The sequence below is a fragment of the Mercurialis annua genome, linkage group LG7, assembly GCF_937616625.2.
Source record: "Mercurialis annua linkage group LG7, ddMerAnnu1.2, whole genome shotgun sequence".
In the NCBI taxonomy this organism is placed as follows: Eukaryota; Viridiplantae; Streptophyta; class Magnoliopsida; order Malpighiales; family Euphorbiaceae; genus Mercurialis; species Mercurialis annua.
The window spans coordinates 38,439,696-38,452,753 of NC_065576.1; the positions used below are offsets into that span (position 1 = coordinate 38,439,696).

Here is a 13,058-nt window from a genome sequence, read left to right on the forward strand (position 1 = left end):
GAAAAAACATGAAAAGACAAGAATAATTAATGTTTTCTTAATCTGTGTGTAAAGTCAAATGGGACTTCTAAAGTGGGACAGAGGGAGTACATAATTTAAGTTAATCTTTTATTATTTTATTTTTTAATTATAAACTATACCCTTAATGAAACCTATTAGCGTAATTTTGCTTGTCCCCCCCCCCCCTTCCCACATATAAGATAGTTATAGATAGATAGATAGATAGATATGTTCCCTAACCATTTAGCTTTCAAAATAATCGATCATACAATACAAAATCAAACATTGATGTGAATAAGGGATGTGCGTGTGATGTGAGGTATAGATTAATTCTATTTCTTTTAAACTAGTTTTTATATATAATTAAATATTTTATTATTTTCCTTTTAAGAGTATATTTACTAGAAATATTTTCAATTTGGTGATTTTACGCCAATTTGTTTGCTCATTTGGCAACTAGTAGATCACTCAATTCTTTCATCCATGAGTGTAAGTGTAATTGCCGAAATACGTAAGCCTCTCATGTTTTTGGTTTAACTTGCTATATTGTTATTCGATGGATTAAATCCATAATTAAATACAACCGAATGGTTTTGATGACGCTGCGCCTATCAATCTGATCTTAACAATTGGTATCAGAGCCAATTTGGTCTTTAAATTTAATATGGATTATGATTATTATGGCAAAAATATTTTTTCTGGGGAACTTTGTGTTCTTTGAGTAAATCAAGTATGTCGATTTGGTTGTGTGAAAAAAGGCATTTTGAAAAAAAAAAAACTGGACATATGACCAGTCCTATGAGCAAGTTTGGTATGAATTCCGGCCAGGTGTTTAAAAGTTGTTGAGGCTGAACCGGACCTATGACCAGTTCTATGGTCAGGTCTGGCTAACAAGTCATGTCCAATGAAAAAACTGGATAGTTTTGAGAAGTTCAAGTGGATCAGGTCCGTCCGGTCAGTAAAGATAAAATGACTCATAAGAAACGACTCAATAAAATTAATTTGGAAATAGAAAAGCCATCAATTTGAAACTCCAAAATTCGTTAAATAAAATTGAAGACAGATTTAGATATGAAAATTTGTTAAAGAGATATTATGATGGAGATAAATATGTTGCTTTAAACTATAAAGAAAAAAAGTATGACTTTTATGAACACACTATTTGAGAATTTTATAGAACCTTTATAAGATGAATGATAAAAATAATATTTTTATATTATTTTGGTACTCAACTTGAATCTATCAATTCCTTTTAAGACACTACTAAGAAACGGCAAATTACCGACGAATTTTAGCGATTGGCTGAATATCCGCCGCTAAATTTGTCATTTCCGATAGATTAGCGACGGATTCACCGCTAATTTGGAGAAAACTTCCCGCCGAAAATTACCGACATATTTTAGCGACGGAACTGCCGCTAATTTGGCGGGAAACGGGGCACAACAAATTTCGGCCAAAAATAGCAATGTATTACTTGTCCGTCGCTAATTAACGACAAATTTTGTAATTAGTCAAAAAGAAAAATTTACTGAACCGGCACTCATTCATTGATGTAATTTTCTGAGTGTCATCTCAGTAACGTGTGTAAATTTAAAAAAAAAAGTTGGTGTATTTTTATGACAAATTCTAAAAAGCGTACTTAAAATGAGAAAACGTGTAAAGTTAGTAAATTTTTATAACGTTATTCCTAAAAATATTAAATTAAAATTCATATGTAATATAATATCTAAATTCAAATTATACGATTAATTGCAGTAGTAAAGCGGTGAAATGAGTTCGTAAATACAAAAAGAGTAATTTTATAAAATTAACAATTCAAAAAGCATATTTTGCAGTTATTCTTTGGCGACGTATAAATGATAATGTTTGTAGAAGATCAAGTACATGTGCAATTAAGAAAAATCCAATAAATATAGTTCTGATCTTTAATAAATTTCTAATAATTTAGTTCTTTAATATGTCATCAAATAATTTAGAAAAAATTACTGTGAGAACCCCCATATTTATCATAATTTATAATTTAATACCTCTTTGAATATCAAACGATTTGGTACATCAATTTAATTTTGCAAACAATTACAATCTTTTCTTAAATCTGGGTACCAAACTGTTAACGGAATTAAAAGTGAGGTATCTAATCATTTGAAAATAAGGTATCAATTCATTTAAAAGTGAATACCAAATTGTTAACGGAACTAATAAAAGCCGCTAATTATTAACGGAATTGAAAATGGGTTATTAAATCGTTTAATTTTATCAAACTATGAATTATAATATATATAAGAAGTTGCCCGCACGGGTTTGGTCTAGTGGTCTAAGCCTCAGCCATCTGGGCGCCAAAGGTCGTGGGTTCGAACCCCGGCTACGCCCTTTCTTAATATGGAGTGGTTGAGGCTGGGTTGCTGGCCATTATAGTCCGGATTTACCAGGCATGTGGGCTTGCGGGCGGTTCACATCCCGGGGTTTGACAATGATATTGAGTTTCGGCTCAGTAGAGTGAGTCCTCGTCACCAAAAAAAAAATATATAAGAAGTTTTAGAGTAATTTGCTCAATATTTTAACGATAGTGAATTTCAGAGTATTAATTTATTGTAATTTGATTTTTTTTATACATTAAAATATCAATTTGCTAATTATCAAAAAAAATATAAGGAATCAATTTGCTAAGATTCATTGCACACTGAAAACATTCATCGAGAGTTGCATATTCATGCTCTTGAGTCTTGATCCTCAAAACTCGTAAGAGTGCATGAGATTACTAAAAAAGACTTTATCTTTAAAAACAAATGCTATATAATCCACTCATTTAATCCATTTTTTATAACCCTAATTCTTACGTGGCAAAATTTTTATTTGTCCAATTTTCATCCAAAAATATATATCTAAAAAATTAAAATTTAATATATGCACTCTTTAATTGCCACGGCAGGCGGTATAAAAGGTAGATTATATAGCATTACTCTTATTTTTATTAACCGTCTTAATTTAATTATTTTATTTTAATTTTTATTACATTATATTCAAGTTTTAATTCCTAAAAAAATGTTTTTAACATTTTGTAATTTTATTACAATATTGGAATTGGGTGAAGAGAAACCGATGTGATAAATCGAAGCTGAATGTAACGTCCACATAAATGACACATAATATAAAATTTAATAATTGAAAATTGTATGGACTTTAGTAATTAAAGCGATTTAATCATTCTAAAAAAAGCAATTTAATCACGTCTTTTTAATTGTTTATAACTTGATATATGATACTAAACTTCATAAAAACACAAAATTTGGATTTGAAATACAATATTCAAAATTTTGGACATAATTACATAAAAGTTTTAAATTGAACATAATTATAAAAATTAGAAAGTTTTGCCGTAATTGATAAAAAAAACGTAACTATTTGAATTTTAAAAATAGTTGTACCATAAAAAAACTTATGTAATTGTTTTATTATACTCCCTCCATTCCTACTAAAAGTATGTCTTTAGAGTTTTAAAAATATTCCGTATTGTAGGATTTTTTGAGTTTTAAAATTTATTTTTATCTAAAATACTCATGTTATTCTTACACTTGTTATTCTTAAGCACATGAAGTATCGAGAGATATTTTTAATATTTGTACTTGAAAAAGAGTGAACTAATCTTTACTTGACAAGTGTATGAAGAAGCCTTATGGTAGAAACAGAAGTGGTCTTTTTTTGTACAAATGACATATGTATTAAATAGGGGTAGTTTAAGGAGTTTTATATGTATTAATTGCATTTTTAATATTCGTGCTTTATTCCAAAACGTCATATATTTAAAAATGGAGAGAGTATCTAACATTATTATAATAAAATAACTGATATATTTATATTAAACTTAATTTTGATGCAGCAACTTTTCTAGCTTGAGATTTCGGGTTGGGGCTGTAGTGGCTGGGGATAGTATATGTTTTATCATTGTTCGATTTGATACTTATTTTCAACATATATGAGATCTAGAAATTTTAGAATTCTTGGTATTAAAATAAGCTTTGAATTTGGCACTTTAGAATGGTCGGACATGTTTGATCCTTGAATGTGATGCTCTCCAGATAAGCAATTCAATTAATTCAAGAACGGTTTTACTGAATTCGACTAGGGTATCTGTCAAAACATTTGGCATCAGTTATCGTACGTTAGCATGTTTGACGAAAATTCAACAAAGATGCACATCATATTGGCTCAACAAGTTAAACACACAATAGCTAGGTTTTTATAGTTTTGTATTTTTGATTTTGAACTTAGCAATGTATTCTCTTTTCTTTAATATAATATACCCACTTCGAGGTGGAAAAAAAACTAAATATTTATAATGTAAAATTAAAATACAATTTTAATAACTTTTACTTTAAAAATATCTAAAGAAATATTATTTTTAATATTTTATGTGTTGTATGATACGCCTCATATATGAATAGTAATTTTAGCTTATATTCACTACATCAGTTTATGTTTGCTAGATTTTAATGTTGTGCATAAAATAATGAAGGGTTAATGTTTTAAAAATATCAAATTTTTATGTTTGGAGTCAATTTTAACCAAATTTTTAAAATCATCACATTTATCCCGTTTTGAGGTTCGTATGTTAATTATAGCCTGTTTCAAAAATAATCAAAAACATTATAAACAGTGCAGCCACTAAAAGAACCTAAATTTGAAAAAAAAAATTGATTATTTATTTGGCTATAATTGATATAAAAATTCCCAAAACGGGTTAAATAGAATGATTTTAAAAACTTGATCATAATTCACCTCAAAGGCAAAAAAATTGTATTACGACAGTAAGCCAATAATAAAATAAAAAATATGTGATTAAGTCGTTAAAAAGAAATGTGACATTTACTTCAACATTCATGCCCAATTGGTGTTTGAACATTGAGTTACCCAAGCTCTAATATGTTGCTAGCGTGCTCTTCAAACCGAACTGCAATAGTATTATAGTAGTACGCTCCTTTGTTTGTTGTGAAGAACGTCTTCTCTTGATCTTCTTTGTCCATAGAAATTTGGTACTACCCTTAAGTTGTGTCCACAAATCTGTAAAGTTGGTAGCATGGGGTGGAGTCAACCAACTGGTTTGCGTTCAGGAGCGAATAATGTTTCTTGGGACACGCCTGATTCAAGTCAGTGAAGTCCACACACATTCTATGTTTATCGTTTTCCTTCTTTACTAAAACCATGTTTGCTACCTATTCGGTGTATAAAACAACTTCTCAGATGAATCCTATCACTTTAAGTTTGTCCAGCTCTTTTTCGATGGCTTTCTGTTTATCTTTGGTAAATCTCCTCTTTTTTTGAATTAATGATTTTCTTGTGGGTTTCACGTTCAACCGGTGGGAGGCAACAGTTGGATTAATCCCTATAATCTCTGGCGGGTTTATGGCGAAGGATTCTATGTTGTCTCTGAGGACTTCTTATATGTTTCTTTTTTATGGCTCATGTTATCTTTGTTTCCATCTTTACTTTTTTTTTCTTTAGTAATACGGAATTCTATCATTTGTCCTACTAGTTCAGTTTGGCTCTCCTTCGGTTCTTCATCTCCTTCTCTTTCGGAAAATTTTTGATAACTGAGCTTTGACTTTCTTCTATTTTAACATTCTCTAGCTGCTTACTGGTTACTGCTCTTGATTCATATAACTAAGGCATTTCTAGGATGGTTTTGTATGCTAGGGGCAGGTCTACCACGTTAAACATGGTATGCATTCCTTTTACTAATCCTTCTTTCTTGATTTTCCAGCTCAATGTGTAGCTCGATCATTCCGCCAGTTGTATTGGCCTCCGTTCCAGCCCTGCTAGGGGTATGGAGGCTCTTCTGAGGTTTGTGATCGATCATTTTATTCCTTTAAGAGCTTCCAGTGTCAGGAGGTTAATTGCGCTTCCCTCGTTTACTACTTTTACTAAGAAATTCTCTCCAAGTCAGATTCTTCCTTCAGTGACCAGAGCATCATTATGAGGTTTCACGATATGTCCACCGTCTTCTGGTTTGAACATTTTTTTTTTTATGTGATGCTTTCTTCCCATTGTTTGCACAGTAAACTCCTTTGTTGATTTTCCTCTTTTGGGCTATGATATGTGGTTCTCCCCTTCGATAACGTTTATAACTTCTACCAATTCTTTGTATTTTTAGTGAAAGATTTAAAATTTTCAAACAAAATAAAAATTAATATGTAATATGAAAAAACATAATCTATCTTTACAACGATAAAATATGAGTCTATTTTCTAATGATAAAATATAAAATATCTAACATTTTTAAACGCTGATATATTTGAAAATGGAAATGACTCCTCTCAAATTTAACTTCCATCCATTTTCCTCAAGTCTACTTAAATGGATGACACTTAAATAAATTTCAATCAATGTGATAATTTTTTTTATCATTTTACTTAGGTGTCATCTATCTAGATAATTTAAGAAAAATGGATGGGATTATGAATTTAAAGGAAGCCACTTTCCTTGAAAAGGGAATGAACACTCGAAGCTAGCAGACAATGTTTGAAACAAAAAAGTAAGTAATCTTTTATTTGATAAAATTATAATTATTATTTATGCTTATTTATTTTTTGGCAAAAGCACTTTTTTGTCTAAACTTTCCACTTTATTTATCAATTGTTATCAAGTCTTTAAAATTTTATAATTAAGCCATAATATTTTTGGATGAATAAAAGTATATTAAAAAGCCACAAGAAAAACTTTCACATAAAAAGCGGCATACTCAAAATTATAACTAAAAGAGAAGGCACAGAACATTAGAGTCCTGAAAATAGAATAAAAAATGATTTTCATAAGGAAGTCCATATTCGAGTAGGCAAACCTCATATTACAAATTTTGAAAGGAAAACAACTTTTAAGAAACTGTTAAAAATCACTGCCTCCATGTTTTGACCATTACTTTGGAAAACTCTCTCATTTCTGCACTTCCAAATATCTCAAACCAATAGAAACAATGAAGTCTTCTATAATTTCGAATAAGGCTCAGGCGATATAATACCCTGTGTTGGGTTTTATAGGTTCATAACGCAGCGGAATTTCAAAAATTTATCTAAAAACCCAAACCAAGATCCATGTAATTTGAATTAACAGAATAATTACTTACTTGTATGTCGAATTCAACAGCAATGTAGGAAGGAAGGAGGTGGTTCACTTTGGTGATACCTGGCCTCGGATCAGAAACGCCTCCAAAAGAACGCGTCCTCTACGAGTATCCACACGGACAGACCTTAGCCAAAACTAGTGCTTGTGTGCTAGCACTATTGCTTCACAAGCAATTTCGACTTTTAGTGATTTAGTGAATAATGAATTTCGTGATTCTCAAACCAATTGCTTAATGAGTATTTATAGTGATAAATAACACTAGGGTTTGAGACAAATTCGAATTTCAATCTCATTGCAATTCTACAAGTTTATATTTATCAAAAACTCCTTTTTGATAATTATCCATATATATTAATTACTATATTTATTATCATCCAAAAATAATAAATTAAGGAAAACACTTATCCTTAAATTTCGAATTAATATATATATATTTATTAATATATATATATTACGAATTATATATATATTTATTAATATATATATATATATATATATATATATATATATATATATATATATATATATATATATATATATGTATATATATATATATATATAATTAATCACTTAATCACATTGGGCTTGTACAACCCATAACTGTTTTGGGCCTGTTCTTAGTGTGCGACCCTGTAGGTTCATATAACATTGGCAGTAGGCTCGAAATCCCTATTTCAACCCACAAGTCATAAGTGGCCTCTAGCAAGACATTATGACTACCCAAGTTATATGAATATCGATAATCCGATTTAACCATTTACAATAATATTTTAATCCCTTTGTCTCTCGATATCCAGATTGAATATAAGGCATAGTTATGTTATCCTTATAACATTCAATCATTAGTTTCTTGACTCTAAGTAGACTGAAAATGATAACTTCTTATCAATTAGCATGGCCATGCATTTTCTTCAGTCTATCTTCTTCAAGGGGCCCATAGATATCTTACTCAAATAAATGAGGGACAAATTCCTTCTCAGTCACTCACATTTCTCACATAGTTACTTTCATATCCAATGACAATCTATTCCATTATCCTGTTAAAGATAGTATAAGACTGTATCAAAATATGAAATAGCTATGTAGAAATCTATGATGATTTCAAGGTCAAAGGATTATACTAATAGAACTGTAATGAGAATTACTTATGACAGTGATCTATGTAGTATTCTCACAGTGGGTCATCCAGTGCCTTATTTCTCAAATAGCACCTATGATTTGACTTAATATCTCATATACATGATTAGTAAAACATAATCATCAGTCAACATCATACTAGTCTCAATGTTCTATTAAGACTAGGGATAGATGGTATATAATTCTTTTATTAAACCTAAGGGTTCTACTATCAAGTCACATACTCGATGACCTTAGAAAGAATTAACCATTCAAGTATTTTAATCATTAATATAAAATGATAAAACCTGCCAATCAATAAATAATAAAATGATAAAGTCAAAACATGGTCAAACATGATTGACCTAGTGCATATCACTAACACCCTGCCATTGCATCATAAATCAACAAAAGAATTTGTGAAACAATAAGCCACATCCAACCTCTAAAAAACCCTACACCAAATACTCATAGTACAATCACGGTGAATAAAAATATGATCTCGGTTTCAACAACACCACACAGAGAATAAAAAGACTTATTCATTGTGACTATGGAACGTCGACTAGCCAAAAAATCAAGCGAACGACCCGATTATGCACAACTAACCAAATAAAAAAAACTTGATTCAGGGAGAAGTCAGAAATCTCCAAATTTGAACAAAAGGATTTGATGTAGGAACCTTGCTAATTCTACTATTACCTGCATGACCCGCATTTTTTATAACTTATTCAAATTTTGGACAAAATTACCGTTGCCAGTACCTACCATAGACCACGTCCCACCAATTTCTTCCAAGAGAGAAGAATGAACGATAGGTGGACCATAAACATCATCTTGTTCCAAATTAACACTTCTCAAACCCACTTGACCTGACATAGCAATCCTCATAAAACCCCGACAATCAGATGAAGATAAATATCCTCTGAATCACTCATTCCAGCGCTCATAATATTTTCTGAGTTTCCAGCCATCAGTTTACAAAAAGAAGCTGAAGTGTAGACCCGTGAATTACAGTTCCAAGTCACCTCATCCATCCTATCCAACCGAGGAGAATGTACTGAAAATAGATTGAAATGCTATCAAAGTTAACAATTATGCACCTCTCAAATGACGCCTCCAACCCCAACTCTCATTCCAAATAACATTAATAGTCACTCGCTTTTTGGTTCGAAAGATTAAAGAACCTAGGAAACAATTTTAAAGTCGAACCATTACAAATCCAATTATCACCCCAAAGACAAATTGAATCACCCACACCAATATTAAATTTTAGATTAGTAATAAAAGTTTCCCAAACAATTTTATCTTAAAAATATGATTTTCTAATGTCTTTCCAAACGAAAGACATTTTCTTAATATTTCCATGCAATAAAAAATTCCAATCAACCACATTAGTGTAATACCCCGTATGTCTGACGTTACCAAAGTAGGCAGCGTGTCTAAATTTAAACTGTTAAAACTGCCAAAAAGGGAATTATCGGGAAATAATTAAATAAAAGAGAACTCGGATAGGTCGATATTGAGATTTTAATATGAAAATCTCAATATCAAGAATTCCATAAAGGAAATGGAATTAAACTTAAAAAGAAAAGTATGGAAAAGTGGATAAAGTGCACTTAAACTCGAAAATTGGAAAATAAGCGTTTAATTCCCGGAAAATATAAATTATATAGATTATTTGATGGGAATTAGTATTTAAAAAAATAATATCGATATATTGGTTATCGATAATTATTAAAATGAGAATTGGACGAAAAAGTTGGAAAAAGTGCATTTTAGCTCAAAATGGAATTTGAGCATTTTTAGCCGAAAATTGCTAAAATAAACTATCGAAAATAGAAAAATGAGATATTAAGGTGATATTATTTATTTGAAAATAAATAATATGAAATTTGTTAAGTCCGAATGATTAAGTGATTGACAAACTAAATTGGACGTAAGAAAAGTTTGAAAGTCAAACTTGAAGAGGTGGCAACTTCATGGGTCAATTGTAACCTTTGCCATAAATATATATACTTAGTGGAGTGAATTTTCATAGCATCCAACACATAATCTCAGCTCAAGGAGAAAAATTCGGCCATCATCTTCTTCCTTTGAAGAACCTTCATGTAAAAATTTTAAAGTGGCATAACTTCCTCAATTCAACTCCAAATCGATTGATTCTCGCGGCTACAGAAAGAGGAAAACGATACCTACTGATTGAGATCATCAAATCAAGGTAAAAATATCAGATATTAATTAGGGTTTTGGCTGTAAATTTCTGTTTTAGTGAGCTTGATGTTGGTGATGAGTTTTAATGATAGAATTGATGTATTTGGCATGTTATTAATTGATTTAAGTTGAATTGAAGGGTGGTTTGAGTGAGCATATGAGAGTTGTGTTTGGGGTATTTGATTCTAGGGTTTGATGGAAATTAGTATGGTTGATGATGGTGTCTATTGGAGGCCTTGGAGGCCGGCGGACTTGAACCACCGTGCGTCGTTGCAGCCATGGTGCGTTGCACCATGGCTAGAGCAGCCCCTCTCCTGCCCAAAGAAGGGGAGGCCATGTGGAAGAGAAAGGGGGTTGATTCCACCCTCCGTTGGTGGTTAATCGCATTGAATTTGACGTAAAATGTTAAGCGTTACGTAACTAGTTGCGAGCGTAACGTGAAAACCGTTTTGAATCCAACTTTGAACTAATATTTTAGCGAGTTTAAGTTGATGATAATGGCGTGATTAGAGGCTGAAGTAAATGGTATAGTATTGAGTATATAGGCTGTTTTAATCGACCGAAACGTTAAAGCGATAACTTGAGAATTTGACGATATTGCTGGAATTATCGCGCTGCAAGACAGCCATATTGCAAGGGAAATATCTCGAGTTATATAGCTCCAAATTAAGTTCCGTTTGTTGTTACAAAAACTTAAGGATGTCTTCTATAAATGTCTAAGTATAAGTTTTTGCTAGTTCGGTCTCTAAATAGCTCAAATAAATCAGAACATTATGTCGCGCATAGCAGTTCTGAAATTTAGGACAGCCCTAAGTTATTAACTTCGGGGCCGAATTCCGAAACTTTCGGGTGCTAATCTCAGTCCGAGACCTGAGTGAAAGTTGTAGGCGACGTTCTGAACTTTAAGAATGTCAATTTTGTTTAGGGGTCGGACTGCTTTAAGTAAACGGTTTCAATTGCTGAAGTTGGCTAGAAACCTAGTTTTGGATTAATTAATTATAGTTATATTGTAATTAATTCGAGATATTATCGAATTTGTGTAGACTTGGCGAGGCGTACCAATGGAACCTGGAACTTAAAGAACGCGACATCGCTTAGCTATTATCGAAGATTATGGATAGCAAGCGGTGAGTATATTTTACTCACTCTTATTATCGTAGTACAAACTATTTTATATATACTATATATTATTATTATTAAATGCATTGCATTAGTTATTTGAGTTGAATTGTTTGATTTGGATTGTTGGTATATGATTGAATTATATTCAATTTGTTTGTTTATGGAGTGAACTACATTGTATTGGATTGACTTGTTTGATATATGAATTGTATTACTTTGCTTATGACTTGCCAATTATTTGCCAATGTGAGTTTGTATATGATCCGAAGAAACGAGCTACCTATTGGGCGTCAATAGACCGTGTGATCACCGGTGTTTATGAAAGTCTAGATATTCGTACATAGATACGTTTGATATGAGCTCATTAAATGTTGATCATATTTATAATTATGAAATGGAATATGTTTGGGTATCGGAAAGGAGGATTATAATTGTGGCAGATACGAGGTAACTCGGTCGAACTATCTCGGGACCCGTATCCGGTGGGTAACTCGGTCGAACTATCTCGGGACCCACAACTTGGGATTAAGAAGTGGCATGATGTATGAACTATCTCGGGACTATGCCACGTGGTAGCGGGTAACTCGGTCGAACTATCTCGGGACTATGCCACGTGGTAGCGGGTAACTCGGTCGAACTATCTCGGGACTCGGCCACTCGGACGATATGATTCGAATATGATATGGATTAGGAGAGGTTAAGGAGTTTAAGATTAAGGTTTCGATCGGATCAAATCCTTGTCTTAAGTGAATTGTTTGCAATCGCTGTGATTGTATATGTTGGAATTGTTTGAAAATGTGATTGTATATATATGTGTATATATATATATATATGTTTTAAGAAAAAATGTTTTAAATGCGATGCTTATGTTGATAATATAGTAAGTAAAGTATAACTCACTCAGCTTAATAGCTGACCCCCAAATAGTGTGTTTTTCAGGTACCTAGATTCTAGACGTGGCTAGAAGTTCGTCTTTAACCGGAAGTTCCTTTGGCTATGTACAGCCCCGACTTCCGTAGATGCTGCAGTAGTATGATGTCTGACCAGTGTCGTGGCCTATTACAGCAGTGAAATTTTATATTGTTTATCGTTAATGTCTGTTGTATATATGAGGTCTGGCTACAATAGTTATCACGGAGGTAAATTCCCGTGATGTAATTTTGACATAGTGGTTTATGCCGGGCTAATTCGTTCATGATACGGAAACGATAAGTCCGAGCACGTTGTATGGTTTTACCACTATATATAAATGTATCTTTGTTTAAATGTTGTGTTTGTAAAGTCATTGTATGATTGTTTATTGAGAAAAAAGTCTTAGTGAATTTCAGGCTTGCTACGGGTTTCGGAACTATAATTCCCATTCCCTAGCGCCAGTCGCGGCCCTCGATTTTGGGTCGTGACAATTAGAGAAACAAAGTATGACATTGAACCAAAGGGAGTTTGTGTTATTCATCCTCACTTTCCTAACCATTTACATAAAAGACTATGAT

The 13,058-nt window shown here is 31.9% G+C and overlaps 1 long non-coding RNA gene across 1 annotated transcript; it reads left to right on the plus strand.

The window, feature by feature from the left end:
• Window positions 1-10,288: 10,288 nt before the first annotated feature.
• On the plus strand, window positions 10,289-12,849 carry LOC126656439 (uncharacterized). The gene is made up of 3 exons (XR_007633225.2): window positions 10,289-10,453; window positions 11,490-11,573; window positions 12,496-12,849. It is a non-coding gene; the product is annotated as an uncharacterized LOC126656439 (long non-coding RNA).
• Window positions 12,850-13,058: the final 209 nt, after the last annotated feature.